The following is a 21,472-nucleotide window of genomic DNA, read 5'->3' on the forward strand; positions in this document are numbered from 1 at the left end:
GGACTACCTTAAATACGAGGATAGATTTACTTTCATAAGATGTATGACTTCAAAATGCCATTGTATATATATTAATTTGTATTATTATTTAAGAAAAGAAAATGTTTGGCCTGGTTAGTGTGGTTCAGTGGTTGAGCATCAACCCATGAACCAGGAGGTCATGGTTCAATTCCTGGTCAGGGTATATGCCTAGGTGTAAGCTCGATCCCCAGTAGGGGGCGTGCAGGAGGCAGTCAATCAATGGTTCTCTCTCATCATTGATGTTTCTATCCCTATCTCCCTTTCCCTTCCTCACTCTGAAATCAATAAAAACATATTTAAAAAAGAAAAGAAAAAACTTCTGGTAATTATCTTTTGAAAGTAGGCTGCTAAGAACATTTGTCTGAGTTTCCTGAGTTTGTGCCAGCAGGGCAGTGGAAAAGTGTTGGCAGTGAACCAGGAGATGGGAGAACAAGAAGCCCAGGATCTGCCCTCTTCTGGGGGTGAATCCTCCCACCGAGGGTCAGGTGTTGAATGTTTCTCTGGGAGCCATTAAAAAAGGCAACCAAATGCTGTTTGACTCCCAGAAAAACACATACCTTTTGGACCTTAGAAACAGCCTCTGGCTTGAGAGTGAAACTAAGGCTCAGGAAAATGCTTCTGAATAAATGTCCACCAAGTGAAATGAGATCTATTAGGGAGCACTATATGGTTTCCAATGGGGCAAATATCAACCAGGGTGACCAGGCTCACTCAAGGAAGGGGTAATAGTGCCCCTGGCAGACTCAGGAAAATAGAAAACACTTCTGGAGTTCGAGATGGGAGGGTGCAGGGCACAGAGGCTGCCCCATTCACTTTTGTGAGCAACACTTCTCCGTATTACATCATTTCCCACAGAGCCCACACAGTAGGCAAAAATGTGTGCTAAAGAGGCTTTCCTTCACACATCTAATTTTCTGCACACCATGACCAGCAGAGCCTCCTACACACCAAGAGTCTATGATTGACCTTGACTCAGTAGTGGGAGATCAGGATGGGTTCCTGGGATTCCTATCACATCCTCTTCCTCCTCCCATTAAGCAGTAATCACCATGATTCTCAAATTTAAAATTCACTGTAGGTTGATTTGACCTGCTTGCCACTTATTCATATTCAACCAACTTAGCAGCAAGGTACTCTTAGGACCCAATTTCTAGTTTGAATTGTGTTATCCACATCTTAGAATAAATGAAGACTGGTGGGAATGTGGGCTTATTGTATAGCTGGGTAAATCTCAGGTGAAGGATGGATTGGGTGGTGGCAGATACGGACATTGGAATATGGTGACATCCATACCTTTCTTCATCTGCCTCCCTCTGAAGTGCCACTAGCCCTTCTAGGTAAACACTGAACAGTGTGGTAATGCCAGGACAAGTAGTGGGAAGAGAGTTGTAGAATGCCGTGGCAGGTATTCTTGCTTTGCAGAAGAGAGAAGCTGGGACCCAGGGAGTTCATTGTCCTTTGCAGACTCAGTGGGGCAGTGGCTCAATGCCCACTGCTATTCTTATGCAGAAAGCCATGCAGTCTGAATTCTTCTGGGGTATGTGTGGTAGGCACAAGATAGCCCTTTCAGGTAGCCCTAACCTGGGGCCTTGAGAGGGTTTTCTCCAGGCCCTCTTATTTCCCATTTAATTTTTATCTCCCAGTTTACATTCTTCTCCCTTTCCCAGTTTCCCTACCTTGAGTATTTGGTACTATGTCAACCACTGACTACCCAAACTATTCATGGATATTTCCTAAAAGTATCTTAGCTAGCAAGAGAATCATTACTTTTTTTTCCCCTGGCAACTCTGTTCCTCTAATATTTACTTGCCACTACCCCAAGTGCCCCATTGGATCCTCTGCCTTGATTCTTTCCTAGATTATTCTTCTTATACCACATATCCAATCCCTTCACTCTGGCCATCCGGCTCAATGCAACAAAAGTAAGATATTTATAGATAATAAAAAGTAGCATATATCTGTTTTAATTGGTAATATGATACCTTAATCCAGGGAAATGACACCAATGCCAGGAATTTCAGGCTCTCAGGCAGGATAGTGGGTGGATGAGGCTGAATATATCAGTTTTTCGGAGTCTTCAACTCCCCTTTGCTACCCTAGTGCCATGTGCTCTGATTATGCTTAGGATAACTTAATCATCAGTCACACACACTCTTGTCCCAAACCTGTATGTAGGTCAACTCCTTAGAGTGTCCATATTTTCCAACCAGAAATAATTATATATATGATCTGGAAAAAAGGGACCTTAGGTTGTAAATTTATAGATAGAACAAAAAGAAATCTATGAAAACACATTATTTAGATATAGAATAAAAATAATTCTTATTAAGGAGCAAAAAAATATAAGAAACTGGAAGTTTCTCAGATATTGAAGCTAGATGATTGGTTGCTACATCAAATTGTACTATACTATAGTAATAATAAAAAAAGAGCCTTGGGTCCAGACATCTGCATGTTTTTATCACAGCAGTGACAACCTTGACTTAGAACAAGTTTTTTAATACCTTTAAACAAGAGAAAAAATGTCGTGTAAGATACAGTGTTGTGTTTGGCATCAAGCAGACCTCAGTTTTGATCCTGGTTCTGCCTGGTTAAGCAGGTAACTTATCTCTTAGCTAAAGTTTCCTCATATGTAAGATAGAGATAATAATAGTACTCATATCATTGGTTTATACATATTATGACTGATACATAATAAGTGTTCAGTAAAGAGTAGCTATAATTGCAAAACTAATAAAACACTGTGATTAGATTAACTAAATTTTCAGTTCTTTTGTATCTCATTTATTAAGAGAGAAAGTAGAGGAAAGAAGAGGAAATGTTTATAGGTTATAAACATTTAAGAAGGCAACCAAATGCTTATTTTTTCCTCCATTTTTCTCCAGTGATCTAGAAACAACCTAATTCAACTTTAGATTGAATGACTCAGCCAGTCTCCTTCCTTCCCCAGCCAATCAAGAACATTTCTGGGGAAGAGGTAGATGGTACATTTTAAGTACAGTTCTTCAGTTTCATTTCCCAGATGAGAGGTCTGTCAGAATTTAGAATCTACTTCTCTAATAATGGCCTTCTCCAGTGAAAAAGACTCAATCTATAGTTGGCCATATGTGAAATTGCACTTGTGGAAAAAAAACAAAAAACTAAACACCAGCTAAATCATCATCCTTCAACTTTGTGGCATACAGGAAGCTTTTAACCTCAGAACACTTAAGAATTTGGGTTTTAGAAGCCATAACTCAAAGGTAATATATGAATCATTTCCATAGAACTTCCTACCATGATCTTTTTCTGTGGTTCTCTTCTCACCCACCTAAACCTCATGAAAGTAAAAATAATGATCAATCACACAAAGTTGGACTTGTCTAAAATAACTGAAATGTGATAGAAAATGAGTGCTAGGAACACACAGCAGCAGACACTTGTTATCAAGCCAGAAGATTACTCATTAATAGTTGGCTCTGGTTGATAGAGTGTCATCCCTGAGCCTCTGCACTGTGTCCTGTCAGTCTAGGGTCCCCTTATGCCCTTCAGCAGTCACATCAACTCGAGTGGCCTGGCTGTCAGTGTGAGCCAGCAGATCCAGTCAGCAAAGGCAGCATGCCTGGTTCAGTGTGTGTGGGCCCACAGCAATCAGATGCATGAGCATCATAAAAAGTTAGCTCATTTTTTTGGTGATCATTTAAATCTTTTTCATTAAATAAGAATCTTATAAAGGATTAATGTGAAGATACTATGAAAAACTATATGCCAACAAGTTGGACAATGTGGATGAAATGAACAAAATTCTAGAAAAATACAATCTCCAAAAACTGAATCAGGAAGAATCAGAAAACCTGAATAGGACAATAACAATTGATAAAATAGAAGCAGTATTCAAAAAAAAAAAAAAAATCCCAACAAACAAAAGCCCTGGTCCAAATGGATTAACAGGGGGCTTTTACCAAACATTCAAAGAAGAACTAACATCTATACCCCTCAAACTATTCCAAAAATCCAAGAGGAAGGAATATGTCCAAGGTCTTTTTAGAAGGTCAGCATTATTGTAATTCTAAAACCAGATAAAGACACTATAAGGAAAGAGAATTACAGGCCAATATCCCTGCCGAACATAGATGCTAATATCCTCTACAAAATATTAGCAAATCAGATCCAGCAATACACTAAAAAGATCACACAATATGACCAAATGGGATTTATTCTAGGGATGCAAGGCTGGTACAATATTCGCAAATCAATAAACGTGATGTATCACATAAACAAATTGAAAGACAAAAATCACATGATCATATCAATAGATGCAGAAAAAGCATTCAACAAAATCCAAAACCCATTTTGATAAAAAACAAAAAACCTCTCAGCAGAGTGGGAATAGAGGGGTCATATCAAAACTAAGTAAAGGCCATATATGACAAATCTACAGTAAACATAATATTCAATGGGCAAAAACTAAAACCATTTCCCTTAAGAAAAGGAACAAGACAGGAATGCCCAATTTCACCACTCTTATTCAACCTGGTAGTGGAAGTACTAGCCACAGCGATCAGACAAGAAGAAAAGATGAAAGGCATCCAAATTGGAAAGGAGGGAGTAAAACTCTCATTATTCACAGAAGACATGATCTTGTACAGAGAAAACCCTAAAGACTCCAAAAAAACAAACAAACAAAAAAACCCGACTAGATTTAATAAATTAATTTGGCAATGTAGCAGGATACAAAATTAACACCCAGAAATCAATGGCATTTTTATATACCGATAATGAAATCTCAGAAAGAGAAACTAAACAAACAATCTCATTTACCATTTCAACAAAAAAAATTAGAATACTTAAGAATAAACTTAACCAAGGAGGTAAAAGACTTATACTCAGAAAACAACAGGACATTGAAAAAAGAGATAGAAGAAGATATAAACAAGTGGAAGAATATAATGTGTTCATGGGTTGGTAGAATTAACATCACTAAAATGTCCATACTACCCAAAACAATATACAGATTCAATGCAATTTCTATTAAAATACCAATGGCACATTTCACAGATCTAGAACAAATACTACAAAAACAAACAAAAGACCCTAAATAGCTCCAGAAATCTTGAGAAAGAAGAACAAAGTTGGAGGGATCACAATACTAAATATCAAGTTATACTACAAAACCACTGTAACTAAAACAAGCTAGTAGTGGCATAAGAACAAACATATAGATTGATGAAACAGAACAGAGACCCCAAAAATTGAGCCAACCCATTATGCTCAATTAATATTTGACAAAGGAGTCAAGAGCATACAATGGAATCAAGACAGTCTCTTCAATAAATGGTGTTGGGAAAATTGAACAGATAAATGCAAAAAATAAAATGAAACTAGACCACCAACTTACATCATATACAAAAATAAACTCAAGGTGGATGAAAGACTTAAATGTAAGTTGTGAAACCCTAAAAACCCCAGAAGAAACCATAGGCAGCAAAATCTCAGACATCTCTCATAGCAATATGTTTGCTTATACATCTCATAGGGCAAAGGAAACTAAGGAGAAAATAAACAAATGGGACTACATCAAAATAAAAAGCTTCTGCACAACAAAAAAACCCATTAACAAAATGAAAAGGGAGCCCACTGCATGGGAGAACATATTTGGCAATAATACATCTGATAAAGGGTTAACTTCCAAAATATATAAGAAACTCATACAACTTAATAAGAGGAATACAAACAATCCAATTTAAAAAAATGGGCAAAGGACCTAAATACACAGTTCTCCAAAGTGGACATACAGAAGGCCAACTGACATATGAAAAAATGCTCAAAGTCACTGATCATCAGAGAGATTCAAATTAAAATGACATCTTCATAATGGCTATCATCAGCAAATGACAAGTGCTGGTGAAGATGTGAAGAAAAGGGAACCCTAATACACTGCTGGTGGAAATGCAGAATGGTACAGCCATTGTAGAAAACAGTATGGAGTTTCCTCAAAAAATTAAATATGAAACTGCCATTTGACCCAGTGATCCCACGTCTAAGAATATATCCTAAGAAACCTGAAACACCATTCAGAAAGAATGTATGAACTCCTATGTTCACAGCAAACCAATTGACCATGGCTCAGATCTGGAAACAGCAGATAAGTGTATATAAAAGCTGTGGTATCCTTATCCCCCATTACACGCCCCCTCCCCACTCATGCCCTCACCCCCCCTGGTATCTGTGTCCATTGGTAGGCTTATATACATGCATACAAGTCCTTTGGTTGATTTCTCCCCCCTTTTCCCAACCTCCCCTATCTTCTCTCTGAGGTTTGATGGTCTCTTCAATGCTTCTCTGTCTCTGGATCTGTTTTTGTTCATCAGTTTATGCTGTTCATTATATTCCAAAAATGAGTGAGATCATGTGATATTTATCTTTCTCTGACTGACTTATTTCGCTTAGCATAATGCTCTCCAGTTCCATTCATGCTGTTGCAAATGGTAAGAATTCATTCTTTTTTTTACCGCAGCGTAGTATTCCATTGTGTAGATGTACCAAATTTTTTTAATCAACTCATCTGCTGACGGGCACTTAGGCTGTTTCCAAATCTTAGCTATTGTAAATTGTGCTGCTATGAACATAGGGGTGCATATATTCTTTCTGATTGGTGTTTCTAGTTTCTTGGGATATATTCCTAGAAGTGGGATCACTGGGTCAAATGGGAGTTCCATTTTTAGTTTTTTGAGGAAACTTTATACTGTTCTCCACAGTGGCTGCACCAGACTGCATTCTCACCGGCAGTGCATGAGGGTCCCTTTTTCTCTGCATCCTCGCCAGCACTTGTCATTTGTTGATTTGTTGATGATAACCAGGACACATATGTAATACCTTAATCATTAAGAAAAATAATATTTACCTTCTTTCAGTGCCAGCACATATTAGGTTCTTAAATAATCCTTGAATCAAAGTGTAAATTATATGCCAGGCACTTGCAGCTACCTTCATATAGATTGTCAATTAATCTTTATGACAATTCTATGATTATAAACATAATTTTTGTTTGCTTCTTATGTTGTTGTTTTTCGTTTTTTGTTTTTTTTTTCATGAAGGATAAAGCTGAAGCTTAGAGGATGTAACTGGTAGGAACTCACAGGTCTAATTAGCGGTAATGACAGGATTCAACTGTCACATCCTCTCCTCGTTGGTTCTCTAATTTGAGTGAGCAGCACGATCACTAAGAGGTCTTGCTAAAACAGAATGATAGGTCATATCCTTAGAGCTTCTGATTCAAGAGGCCTGGGGTGGGGCCAGATAATTAGTATTTTTAACAAGTTACCAGCTGATGCTGATGCTGCTGATGCTGGGACCATACTTTGAGGACCTCTGCCTGGCATCATCCATGCATCCTAATCTGTGAGCATCTGCACTCTCAGTGGGACAGTGGATGGCTGACTTTGTAAGCAGGCTAAGAGCTGATTTGTGTATCAAGCATGTCAGTAAATTGAATAGTCCTAACTTCCTATCTGTCTATCTATCTATCTATCTATCTATCTATCTATCTATCTATCTAGTTTTAAATACAAATAGTTGCTGTTCTCGTCACGAACTGACAAATTCACTGAAGGTGTCACTGAATTTGTGGGATTGTTATCATTATGTGTTCTCTCCTTCCATGGATATTGGAAACACAATGCCTGTTGTTTTGAAGAGAAACAACAGGTTTAACATTATTATAAAGGGAGATTCTAATAAGCTTCCAATAATTGTGTAAATTATGGCTCAACTGTATGATGGATAACTACACAGTCAATAAAAAGATGTTAGTCAAATATATTTTCATGGTCATGAAAAGATGGTACAGATCAGATGCTGTGTGAACATGATATATTTTTGAGATTTATGTATATTTTTATAGAACCTGAATTAAAAATAGAGTAAATAAAAGATGAATAGTACTTTTAAAAAAGCTGTGGTACATTTATACCATGGAATACTATTCATCAGTAAAAAAGAAGGATCTCTTACCCTTTGAGACTGCATGGAGGGACATGGAGAGTATTATGTTAAGTGAGTAAACCAGTCAGAGAAGAACACGTATCATATTATCCCACTCATATGTGGAATCTAATGAGCAAAATAAAATGATGAACAAAATAGATCCAGAGACATAGAAACATAGAACAGACTGATGAATCTCAATGGAAAGGAGGTGGTGAGTGGTTGGATGGGAGGAGACCAACAAATGAACTTATATGCATATATGCATAACCCTTGGACACAGACAGTAGGGTGGTGAAGGCCTGGGGCAGGGAGCAGGCACAGGCTAGAGGTAATCAAAGGGGGAAAAAGAGGGACAAATGTAATACTTTCAAACAATAAAGATTTAATTGAAAATAATAAAATAAATAAATTCACATGTACCCTCCCAAGACCCTTTTCAAATAGTCTGAGAGATGATGCTTTTGTAGTGTAAAGATGGGATGAAGAAGGAAAACCTTTGCTTGTCAAAGATTAATTTTAACCACTTTGATTCAGACCATTATAGTCTTCTCAATGGGCAATGATGAGTCCCAGCATTGATACAAGCCAGGATTGTGGTCATCTCTCCTTTTACTGCTCTCTAGGTTGCTTTAATTAGTTCGCTAAACTTACTGATTTATTCTAAAAAGATTTATTAGCTATGTGCTAGGTGTCTAAAATAAAAATGTGAAGAAATCATAATCCTTACCTCCAAAAAGCTCACAGTCTCCTGGGAGAGATAAAGAATCAGTGATTGCACTTTACATGGGTCACACTGCAGTAGGGTGACCCATGGTCTGTGGAGATACCACAAAGGTTCCTGGAAGAAGTAACATCTGAGACCAAAGAAAAGAGTGACTCCAGAAGGAAGGGGATTGGCATTCATGAAGGAGTAGAATTCTAGATTGGAAATTTAATCTAAAACACAAATGACAGTTTTAATAATCCATTTACTTTCAGAAATGTAGTGTCTCACTTGTAGTCAGAGATGAAACAAAGGTTGTTTGTGCTGAGTTACTAATTCTGAGTTTGAGTTGCAGTGCCAAGCCTCTCAGGAAGAAGATATTGCATTACAGTTGGCTTTCTAGACTGATGTGGGAAGTTTCTACTCTGTCATGGGCCGCGGACACACTTGACAAATAAGTCCTTGCTGTGGAAGGCAGTGAACAAGACAGGCGGGCCGTAGTGAGGTCAAATTGGAGTAGGAGGGATAAAGCTGGATACTCTCACAGCCTCGCTAGGGGACAGACCATACAGATAGGGCTTTTTCTAGGGATTATGGCAGTGAGTAAATGAGTCTTTGTCCCAACCCTTTTTCATCCAACCCCAATACAGCTCCTTGGTTCACCCAAATGCTCTGGGAAGCTAAAATGTTGAGACTGCGGTGCCCTGGAGTAGACTGAGAGAATTCAGGCCACTGACAGGAGATTCCAGCCACTCTGGTTCCCACTCTCTTCCTGAAAGATGCACACACATGGACACTTGTCATCATTCTTTACAGTTACATCATCAATAAGCATGCTATACTGTGTGATCCTCTCAACTCACATCGACTTACCCATTCACTGGGTCATTGACAAGAATAAGTGAAAGCTCTTCTTTTGCAAACTATAAAGTACTGTATCAACACAGATTACTTGTGTTTCTTTATTATCATCAATCCTGTGAGGCAGGTGAGGCAGATATTATTAATCTAAATTTTTGCTTGGAAGGAACATAAAGGACAGGAAAGAAAATCTATGGACTAAGGAAAGCCAGGGATGGTTACCTTTACAGGAGAAAGACATTCAGTTGGTAGATTTTCCAAATTCTTTCTAATTCAACGATTTCAAGTTTTAAATAATACGATTTTATTTTTTTCTAAGTTTTTAAGGATTTTTCTGAGAGAATAGTCAGAAAGAAGTGTGTTTTTTTCTTTATTTTTCTCCCTATAAACAGTAAATTTGGTATGCTATCACCGAAAACAAAGTAGAACTAAATCAAACTACAGATTTTTTTCTAGTGAAGATCAACTTAAAAAAATAAATAAATGAGGAGTGTGTGTTTGAGAGTGGCAGGTAGGCAGGTATGACTTTTATGAGCAAACTGGTCCCTTCACCATTCCCTGTCAGACACAGCAGTTTCAGTACGCATAGCAGCTTTGTTCTTGTCTGCTCTGGAGGGGCTCTGTTCTAACCTGAACTGGACCCCCTCTGTGACTGCTTTTGTCATTTGTAGCTAATTGCTATAGTGGCTGCAGGGTGGGGGATAGGGGCTGGTATGTTGGGGTGGCCAGGAATGTGACTATGGCTAGAACTCTCTGTTGCAGAGGGTCTTATATCTGATTAAAAGAGCCATGCCAGACACAAGGAATATTTTTTCCCTTTTGCATTAGATACAGGACATTGTAGCATTTAGAGCCTGCTGGCCTGCCAGCTAGCTAAAATCACCAGGCTTCCTTAGGTGGGGTCCAGGGGAGAAGGATGGAGAGTGGATGGACTTTCATTGGGCCCATCTGAGCCATGAGAGAGAAGGTGATGCTGAAAACAACCCTCATTTGAAAAGGGGACACTTCCAAAAGCTTCAGGCAGGACCTATGCTGAAGAAGTAGGACATGACTTTAGTGGGGGCAGCCTAAGTCTGCAACTCACCTAGTTCATGACTTTGTTCTAGTGTCCATAGGAATAATGCTCACTTTCACCCTCCAAAGTTTCACTCTAATTTTAGGTATGACACTTTACCTAAGATGTTCCAATGTCCTGACACAGATTGTGCAGTAATAGAATCCTGGCTGACATTTACTGAATACCCATTATGTACCAGGCATAACTCCAAATCCTCTAAACATACTTTAATCTTTAAACCAGCTCTACTTTGCAGATATTTTTCTTCCTATTATATATATGAGGACACTGAGGTTTAGAGTGACAAAGTGTGAGTTTTCAATAATAACAGAGAATTATTAAAAATAATAACTCCTGGGGTTAAAAATGGTGGCAGAGTAAATGGATGCTACACAGACACACTTCCAGGATGACACTGGAATTACAACTAAAATACAAAAACAAAAAACAAAAACCCAACCTGAATAATCAACTGTAGACTAGCTAGAGAACCCTGATAACCAAGGACAGACAACAGAGACTGCATTCAGACTGGTAGGAAGGGCAGAGATGTGAAAGGGCTAGCCGGGTTCCCACAGACAGCAGCTGAAGTTCTGGAGAGAAATCTCAGCTGTGGGGAGTTGCCACTGAAAACTCTGGGGTCTAATCCCCAAGCTGGCCACCCCTGGAGAGAGCATCAGAACTGAAAAGGGTGCCCACCCAATATCTGGCTGTGAAAAGCAGCAGTATGATTGTTTGCCACAGAGAGACAGCTGGAAATGCAGGCATCCTCTTAAAGGGCCAATGTAAAAAATTTAGTGTGCAGCCATACACCTTGTGTTTTGACAGAGGGAGGGCAGAGTGGATGGAAGCTGTGTGAGCAGAATCCAGGGTTGGGGGATCTGGGGTTAGAACACTGAAGGCAGACACCCCTGTTTCCTGTGCTGAGTCATTCCCTCGTGTTGTTGAGGTCATCTTTCTCAGGCAAACATTTGCTATCCTGCTGTTTTTGCTTGAGGGAAAGACAGTTGACCTACACTATTGGAAAATCCCTTGCCCCACCCTGTGGAGTTAGTGAGGCCCATTAAGAGACTGAGAATAACAATTAGCCTCCAGGCAGAAGAAATTGTCCCATCCTGTTGGAAAACCTCTCACCCCATCTGTGGATGATTGCTTGAGGGCTATTTAAGACTGAATCCAATCAGTCTTCAGGCAAAGGTGGGGCTCTGGAGGCTTTGAGTCTTTGCCGATCTAATTAGTCAAAAACAGCAGTTAGGGTCCCTGCCACAGACACCATCCCAGACTGCTCAGTGAGGCAAAAGCCAGCGGGACCCCAAACACCTGAAGCTGAAACCTGCAGGAACAGCTCCATGGGGGAAGGAAGTACAACTGAGAACAAGGTCCATCAAGGTGTGAGATTCAAGGTAGACTGAGCCTCTGGGATAAGGAGTTCCTGACTACTGGATAGCTGGAAACATTGGGGTTGAACCTAATTGGCAGCAGGTTGGAGGGCAGATCCCTTACACACATGGAACATCAACAGTCAAGTTCAGATTACAACAGGAGAAACAAACAACGCACACAAGGGGCATTCTTAGAGCATCCAGCTCAGGTGAACAAAGAGACTACATCATAGAATCCCTCAAAACACTTTCTATATAAGGCCACCCACAAAGACTGGGAGGCATAGCAGTTCTATGTAATACATAGAAACAAATACAAAGAGGCAGCTAAAATGGGGAGATTTAAAAAAATCTTCAAATGAGAGAAAAGAAGGAAATCTCCAGACAAAGAACTAAATGAGATGGAGGCAAGCAACCTATCAGATATAGAGTTATAAGCAATGGTTATAAAGATGCTTATGGAAGTTAAAGATGCAAATTACAATAGCATGAGAAGGGAAATAGAGGCCATGAACAAGAACCAGACAGAAATGAATAATGATATATCTGACATCAAGAACACACTGGAAGGGATTAAAAGTACCTTGTATGAAGGAGATGATCAAATCAGCGATTTGGAAGACAAGGTAGAAACAATTACCCAATTAGAGCAGCAAATAGAAAAAAATAAAATAAAAAGCAAGAAGATAGCTTATGGGAACTCAGAGACATGAAACATAACAACATCTGCATTACAGGAATACCAGAAGGGGAAGAGGATGCGCAAGGAACAGAGAACCTGTTTAAAGAAATAATGACAGAAAACTTGCCCAACTTGGTGAAGGGAAATGTCACATAACTTCAGGACTCACAGAGAGTTCCAATCAAGATGAACCCAAAGAGACCCACAACTAGACACATCATAATTAAAATGGCAAATGTTAAAAAACAAAGAAAGAATGTTAATGGCAGCAAGAGAGAGAAACAGAAAATTACCTACAGAGTTCCCATTTGAATGTCAACTGACTTCTCAATAGAAACACTTCAGGCCAGAAGGGAGTGGCATGAAGTACTAAAAGTAATGAAAGCAAGGGCCTAAATGCAAGACTACTGTATACGTCAAGACTACCATTTAAAATTGATGGTGAAATAAAAAGCTTCCCAGACTAAAAAAGATTAAAACAGTACATTACCACCAAACCAGCAATGTAAGAAATATTAAAAGGATTGCTTTAAGAAAAAGAAAAGGAAAGAGAGATCATAGGATTAAAGAAAATAAAAATGGCAATAAATAAATACCTATCAATAATAACCTTAAATGTAAATGGATTAAATTCTCCAGTGAAAAAACATAGAGTGACTGAATGGATAAGAAAACATCACACTGGGATGGGAATGGGGGGATGAGGACAAATATGTGATATCTTAATCAATAAAGAAATTTTAAAAAAGCACATCACACAACACACACACACACACACACACATACATACACACACACTGGGTGTTTTGTTCTGAGCTGGGTCTCTTGTAGACAGCATATATATGTCTACAAGAACTACCCTCATATGGAGAGTTAAAGGATGGAAAATTATATTCCATGATAATGGAAAGGAAAAAAAAAGCTGGAGTAACAATACTCATAACAGTCAAAATAGACTTCAAAACAAAGGTCATAACAAGAGACAAATAAAGCCACTTCCTAATAGTAAAGGGAATGATGCAACAAGAAAATATAACCCTTGTAAACATATATGTACCCAATATAGGAGCACCCAAGTACATTAAAAAACTCTTGATAGACTTTAAGAGACAGATTGAAAACAAAACAGTCATAGTGGGGAACTTTAACTTCCCACTGACATTACTGGATATAGCTTCCAGACAAAAAATTAACAAGGAAACAGCAGCCTTACATGACACACTAGATCAGATGGATCTAACCAATATGTACAGAGAATTTCAACCCAAAGCAACAAAATAAACATTCTTCTCAAGTGTACATGGAACATTTTCAAAGATAGACCACATGTTAGGGCATAAAACAAGTCTATACAAATTCAAGAAGATTGATATAATAGCAAGCATCTTCTCAGATCACAATGGCATGAAGTTAGAAATCAAGTATAATTAAAAAACTCAAAAACAGTCAAATACTGTTTGGAGGTTAAATAGCATGTTATTAAACAATGAATGGACTAACTATGAAATCAAGCTGGGAATTAAAAACATCCTGGAATCAAATGAAAATGAACACACAACCACCGAAACCTATGGGACACAGTGAAAGCATCCTGAGAGGGAAGTTCAGACCACCACAGATCTTCCTCAAGAAACAAGAAAAATGACTATTAAACTATCTAACACCACAATTAAAAAGAGAACAGCAAGAAAATCCAAGAGGATATAGAAGGCAGGAAACAATAAAGATCAGAGTGAAAATAAATGGCATAGAGACTAAATAAACAGCACAAAAGATCAATAATTCCAAAAGCTTGTTCTTTGAAAAGATAAACAAGATTTATGAACCCCTAGCCAGACTGATCAAGAAACATAGAGAACCCAAATAAATAAAATCAGAAATGAAAGAGGCGATATAACAATGGACACCAAAGAGATACAAAGGATTGTACGCTGTGGGGAAGCATGGGGCTTGGTTGGAAAGTTGGTAAGGAGGAATCTCCAAAAGGTCGGGGGCCTCCAGGAAGAGCTGGCCAAAGGTGGTCACCCCTGCCTTAACTTTTCCAAACAAGTCTGAGCCCCTGGGTATTTTACTGGAATCTTTATGTTTAGACGTGCTTGCTTAAAGGACACAGCAGATGCATGTGTCTTCTCAAGGATACTTACCCTGATGTTAATATCTAGAAGTTAATTTTAGCTCAAGCTATTATTACAATAAAAATCTAATGAGGCAGGTGAATGGGGCTGTTTGGTTTTTTAAGCCAAGCAGTCCCTTATCCTCTCTTTCACAGAAACGTGTGTCAGAGTAATCATTCATCCGTCGCTCAGGGTCTGCTGGTCAGCGTGGGCAAGTGGCTCCCCATGTGAGGACCGAGGAATGCAATGAGACATGGTGGAAATCTCAAAAAAAAAAAAAAAAAAGAGTAAGAAAATAAAAGTAACTGTGCAGTAAGTCATTGGAGCCCGCTTGGGATTTCCAAGTTCAAGGGGATTGTTTCTCAGCTAAGGTTTCACAATGGGACAACAGCTGTCCACAGAACAACAGCAATGTGTCACAGTGCCTAAACAGTTATAATAAAGCAGCCATTGCAGCGGGGATGCAAAATATTGAAGCAGCAATATTTTCTCAAATATCTTAATGTGTCTTCTTTGAACAGGGGACTATCACCCTTATTTTTATCAACTTTGACACAAGATTTTACTTTGCATTTTTCTTTAAAAAAATAAAACTATATTATGTTTATTTAAAATCTAATGAACTGTAACAATTTAAAATAAACTCCAAGTTATATCCATAAAAAAAAAAAGCAGGTGGTGCCTCTGTTACAGAAGAACAATTAAAGAGCCTGTTACAGACTGTTATAATTTATAGTCCTTGGTTCCCTGATTTTGGGACACTAAACCTTAATCTCTGGGAACTAGTGGGCAGGAATTTAAAGAGAAATCAGGCCCAGGGAAAAGGAGTGCCCTTGTCATCATTAACTATGTGGGCTCTTGTTCGAGCTCCACTATGCCCACTTCATATTGAGGATCAAAAGCCTACAGAAGTCCGAGAGTGAAGATGGTGGCTGGCAGGATGGAGGTGAGGGAGAGGATGTGAGTGAGTGAGGGGTGAAAGGAGAGTTTGTGGATGTGTGTGGTGTGTTTGTAAGTGAGTGAGGGACAGTTAAATCCGGCAGGAGCAGACCAGGCTCTCTTGGACAGGGAGAACCTACGACCGCAGCAGTCACTTCCCGGGCTGCTTGACTCTGGTACAGAGCCCACGCCATCTTGAAGGGGAGAGTGCCCTCTTCTAGGAACTCATCAACAACACCACCCAGTCAGCCCTTGGACACTTCCCACAACCTAGCAGCCACTCCAGCCAAAATCCTGCTGCTCTACCCACAGACCTGCAGACCCTAGGATCTCCACCTCCAAAGGTGCACCACTCTTACAGCAGTAAGGGCAACTTCCTCCTTCTCCAGCAGCATACCTCTGGACACCACAGTCGTGCATTTCCAGTGCGCAGGTCTCCTGAGCCCACCACTCCACAGGGAGCTCTTGGGAGCTGCAGTGAGACCCCTCTGGGTGCGATCTTGTACAGACAGGGGCGCACTGCCCCAGCAGTGGAAATTCTGAATTCACTCATCCTAGATACCTGCCCACAGACACCTCAGTCATGCAACTTCAGCGCCAGGGCCCCTCAGAGTGTGTCAGAGCTCCACACCAGCAAATGCACTGCCATAGTCATGCATTTCCAGCCCATAGGCCTCCTGAGCCCATCACTCCACAGTCTGCTCTTGGGAGCTGCTGTGAACCCCTGCTGGGTGCACTCTTATACAAATAGGGGCACACTGCCCCGGCAATAGAAATTCTGAATTCCCTCTTCCTGGATACCTGCCCACAGACACCTTGATCGCACTGCTTCAGCTCAGTGTCCTTCAGAGTCGGTCAGTGCACTGTGCTGGCAAATGAATCATGGATGCCCCTGTGAGCAGCCAATGGGAGCGTGCCTATCCAACCATGAGCGCAGCAACAAAAACTGAGTCTTCCCACCCCACAGCTGCAGAACTTGGGCACTACAGTCATGCTTTCCGGCACACAGGCCTCCCAAGCCCACCGCTCCACAGGCAGCTCTTGGGTGCGACTGTGAGCCCCTGCTGGGCGCTCTCTTATCTAAACAAGGGCAAACTGCCCTGCAGTAGTAATTCTGAATTCCCTCTTCCTGGATATCTGCCCACAGACACCTCGATCATGTAGCTTCAGCGCCAGGGCCCTTCTGAGTGTGTCAGTGCACCACATTGGCAAACGCACTGTGGGTGCCCCTGTGAGCCATTATTGGGTGTGGGTGCCCCTGTGAGCCGCCACTGGGTGCATGCATATCCAACTACGAGGAGAGCAGCAAAAACTGAGTCTTCCCACTCCACAACTACAGAACTCTGGACACCACAGTCACACCTTTCCAGAACACAGGCCTCCTGAGCCTCACCACCCTGATAGATGGCTCCTGGGTGCCTATGTGAGCCCCCGCTGGGAACATGCAATTTCAACCAAGGGTGCAAGGCAGCAAAAATTGGGACATGCCCTCCCCGGCTGCTGACTTCTAGACAATACAGTTGTGCCTTTCCAGCTCACAGGCCTACGTCAAGATAACCCAAATAGCTCAACTAGGGAGCTACGCTAGATTACCAAGCCCAGAGACCTGAGAGATCACATCAGTAGCACCATACCCAAAAGAACTGGGAAGCAGGCAGTCAGATCTAGGACACAGAAACAATTAAAATATTACAGCAAAACATGGGGAGACAAAAAAGCAATCTCCAAAGGAAAGAAAAAGATGAATCACCAGAAAGGGAGTTAAATGAAATGGAGGCAAGTAACATGTCAGAGAAAGAATTCAGAGTAATGGTTATAAGCATATTCAAACAACTGGATGACAAATACACACAACTAAATGACAAATACACACAACTCAATAAGAATTATAAGGAGCTGAATGAGAATGTCACCAACATAAAAAGTAACCAAGAGGAAATGAAGAATTACATAGCTGCAGTAAAGAACACAATGGAAGGCTTAAACAGTAGACTAGAAGAGGCTGAGGACCACATCAGCGAATTAGAAGACAAGGTAGGAAAAAACACACAAACAGAGCAACAACTAAAAAGAAAATTTAAAAAGCAAGAGGAGAGCCTAAGGGAGCTTTGGGATAACACAAAACGAAACAACATCCACATAATAAGGGTACCAGAAGGAGAGGAAGAGAAGCAAAGAATAGAAAACATGTTTGAAGAAATAATGACAGAAAATTTCCCTGATATTGGCAAGAAAAAAACTACGCAAGTCCAAGAAGCACATAGAGACGCAAACAAGATGAACCCAAAAAGACCAACACCAAGACCCATCATAATTAAATTGGCAAACATCAGCAACAAAATAAGAATCTTAAAGGCTGCCAGAGAGACACAGAAAGTTACCTACAAGGGATCTCCCATTAGAATGTCAACTGATTTCTCAGCAGAAACACATCAGGCCAGAAGGGAATGGAATGAAATATACAAAGTGATGCAAAGCAAGGGACTGAATCCAAGTATACTATACCCAGCAAGGCTATCATCCAAAATTAAAAGTGGAATCAGGAGCTTTACAGACAAAAAAAGGGCTAAGAGAGTTTATTATCACCAAGTCAGCAATGCAAGAAATTCTAAAGAGACTGCTGTAAAAAGAAGAAACAGAAAGGCAATGAGAAACACAAACATTAAGAATAAAAATGATGACAAACAAACACTTATCAATAATAATAATAATATTAAACATAAATGGATTAAATGTTCCAATCAAAAGACATAGGGTAGTTGATTGGATAAGAAAACATGACTCATATATTTGCTGTCTGCAAGAGACCCACATCAGAACAAAGGATTCACACAGGCTGACAGTGAAGAGATCAGAAGAAAAAAAAAATTCAAGCAAATGGAAATGAGAAAAAAGCTGGGGTTGCAATACTTATATCTGACAAAATAGACCTCAAAGTAAAGACCATTAGAAGAGATAAGGAAGACCACTTCATAATACCAAAGGGACCAATTCAACAAGAAGATATAACTCTGGTAAATATATATGTATCCAATACAGGAGCACCCAAATACATAAAACAACTTCTGGAAGATGTCAAGGGAGAGATCGATAGCAATACAGTCATAGTAAGGGACTTTAACACCCTACTGACACCACTGGATAAATCCTCTAAACAAAAAATCAGCAAAGAAACATCAATCCTAAATGACTCATTAGATCAGATGGACTTAATTGACATCTTCTGAATATTTCACCCCAAAGCTACAGAATGTACATTCTTCTCCAGTGCACACAGGACATTTTCAAAGATAGACCACATATTAGGACACAGGCAAAGTATCTTCAAATTCAAGAGGATAGAAATCATAACACGCATCTTCTCAGATCACAATGGCATAAAACTAGAAATCAACTACAAGAAAAACAATGAAAAAAATCAAACACTTGGAGGCTAAATAGCATGCTATGAAACAATGATTGGGTTACCATAGAGATCAAAGAAGAAATGAAAAGCATCCCGGGAACAAATGACAATGAAAAGACAACAATCCAAAATCTATGGGATATAATAAAAGCAGTCCTGAGAGGGAAGTTCATATCTCTACAGGCCTATCTCAACAAACAAGAAAAAATGGTAATACATGGTCTAACCTTGCAACTTAAAGAATTAGAAAGAGAGCAACAAGAAAAGCCCACAGTATTCAGAAGGAAGGACATAATAAAGATCAGAGAAGAAATAAACAACATAGAGACCAAAAAGACAATACAAAAGATTAATGAAACCAAGAGCTGGTTCTTTGAAAGGATAAACAAGATTGATGAACCTCTAGCCAGGCTCACCAAGAAACAAAGATAAATGACCCAAATAAAAACAGAAATGAAAGAGGTGAAGTAACAACTGACCCCACTGATATACAAAGGATTATAAAAGAATACTATGAACAATTCTACTCCAACAAACTGGAAAACCTCAATGAAATAAACACATTCCTAGAAAAATACAAGTTCCCAAAACTCAATCAGGGAGAATAAAAAAACCTCAATAGGCTTATAATTACTGATGAAATTGAAACAGTAATCAAAAAGCTTCCAGCAAACAAAAGCCCTTGACCAGATGGCTTCACAGGGGAGTTTTACCGAACACTCAACGAAGAACTAAAACCAATCCTTCTCAGACTATTTCAAAAAATTCAAGAGGAAGGCACACTTCCAAGTTCTTTCTATGAAGCCAGCATTACCCTAATCCCAAAACCAAATAAAGACACCACTAAGAAAGAGAATTACAGGCCAATATCCCTGATGAACATAGATGCTAAAATACTCAACAAAATTCTAGCTAACTGGATCCAGCATTACATTAGAAAGATCATACACCATGACCAAGTGGGATTTATTCCAGAGATGCAAGGATGGTACAATATCTGCAAATCAATAAACGTGATACATCACATAAACAAATTGAGAGACAAAAATCACATAATCATATCAACTGATGCAGAAAAGGTATTTGAAAAAACCCAATACCCTTATCTGATAAAAACGCTCAGCAAAGTGGGAATAGAAAGATCATACCTCAACATAATAAAAGCCTTATATGACAAACCTACAGCCAACATCATACTCAATGGGCAAAAACTAAAACCATTTCCCCTAAGAATAGTAACAAGACAGGGATGCCCACTTTCACCAATCCTGTCCAATATAGTACTGGAAGTGCTAGCCAAAATAATCATACAAGAAGAAGAAATAAAAGGGATCTAAACTGGAAAAGAAGAATTGTCCTTATTCACATATGCCATGATACTGTACATAGAAAACCCTAAAGACTCCATCGAAAAATTATTAGACTTAAATGAATTCGGCAATGTAGCAGGATACAAAATTAATGCCAAGAAATCTATGGCATTTTTATACACCAATAGTGAACTGACAGAAAGAGAGATTTAAAAAACAATTCCATTTACCATTGCACAAAGAAAATTAAGATACCTAGGAATAAACTTAACTAAAAAGATAAAAGACCTCTACTCAGAAAACTACAGGACATTGAAAAAGAGATAGAAGAAGACATAAAGAGATGGAAGAATATACCGTGTTCATGAATTGGTAGAATCAAAATAATTAAAATGTCCATACTACCCAAAGCAATCTATAGATTCAATGCAATCCCCATTAAAATACCAATGGCATATTTCACAGATCTAGAACAAACTCTACAAAAATTCATCTGGAATAAAAAAAGACACCGAATAGCTGCAGCAATCCTGAGAAAGAAGAACAAAGTAGGAGGGATCTCAATACCAGATATCAAGATGTATTACAAAACCACTGTTCTCAGAACAGCCTGGTACTGGCACAAGAACAGACATATGGATCAATGGAATAGAATAGAGAACCCAGAAAATGACCCAAACCACTATGCTCAATTAATATTTGACAAAGGAGGCAAGAACATACAATTGAGTCAAGAGAGTGTCTTCAATAAATGGTGCTGGGAAATTTGGTCAGACTCATGCAAAAAAATGAAACTAGACCACCAAATTACACTAAACACAAAAATAAACTCAAAATGGATAAAGGACTTAAACGTAACACTGGAAACCATAAAAATATTAGAGGAATACACAGGCAACAAAATCTCAGACATATGCCAAAGCAATATCTTCACTGATATAGCTTCTAGGGCAATGGAAACTAAAGAGAAAATAAACAAATGGGACTACATCAAAATAAAAAATTTCTGCACAGCAAAAGAAACCATCA

Source organism: Cnephaeus nilssonii (genome assembly GCF_951640355.1).
Source record: "Cnephaeus nilssonii genome assembly, chromosome: 4".
In the NCBI taxonomy this organism is placed as follows: Eukaryota; Metazoa; Chordata; class Mammalia; order Chiroptera; family Vespertilionidae; genus Cnephaeus; species Cnephaeus nilssonii.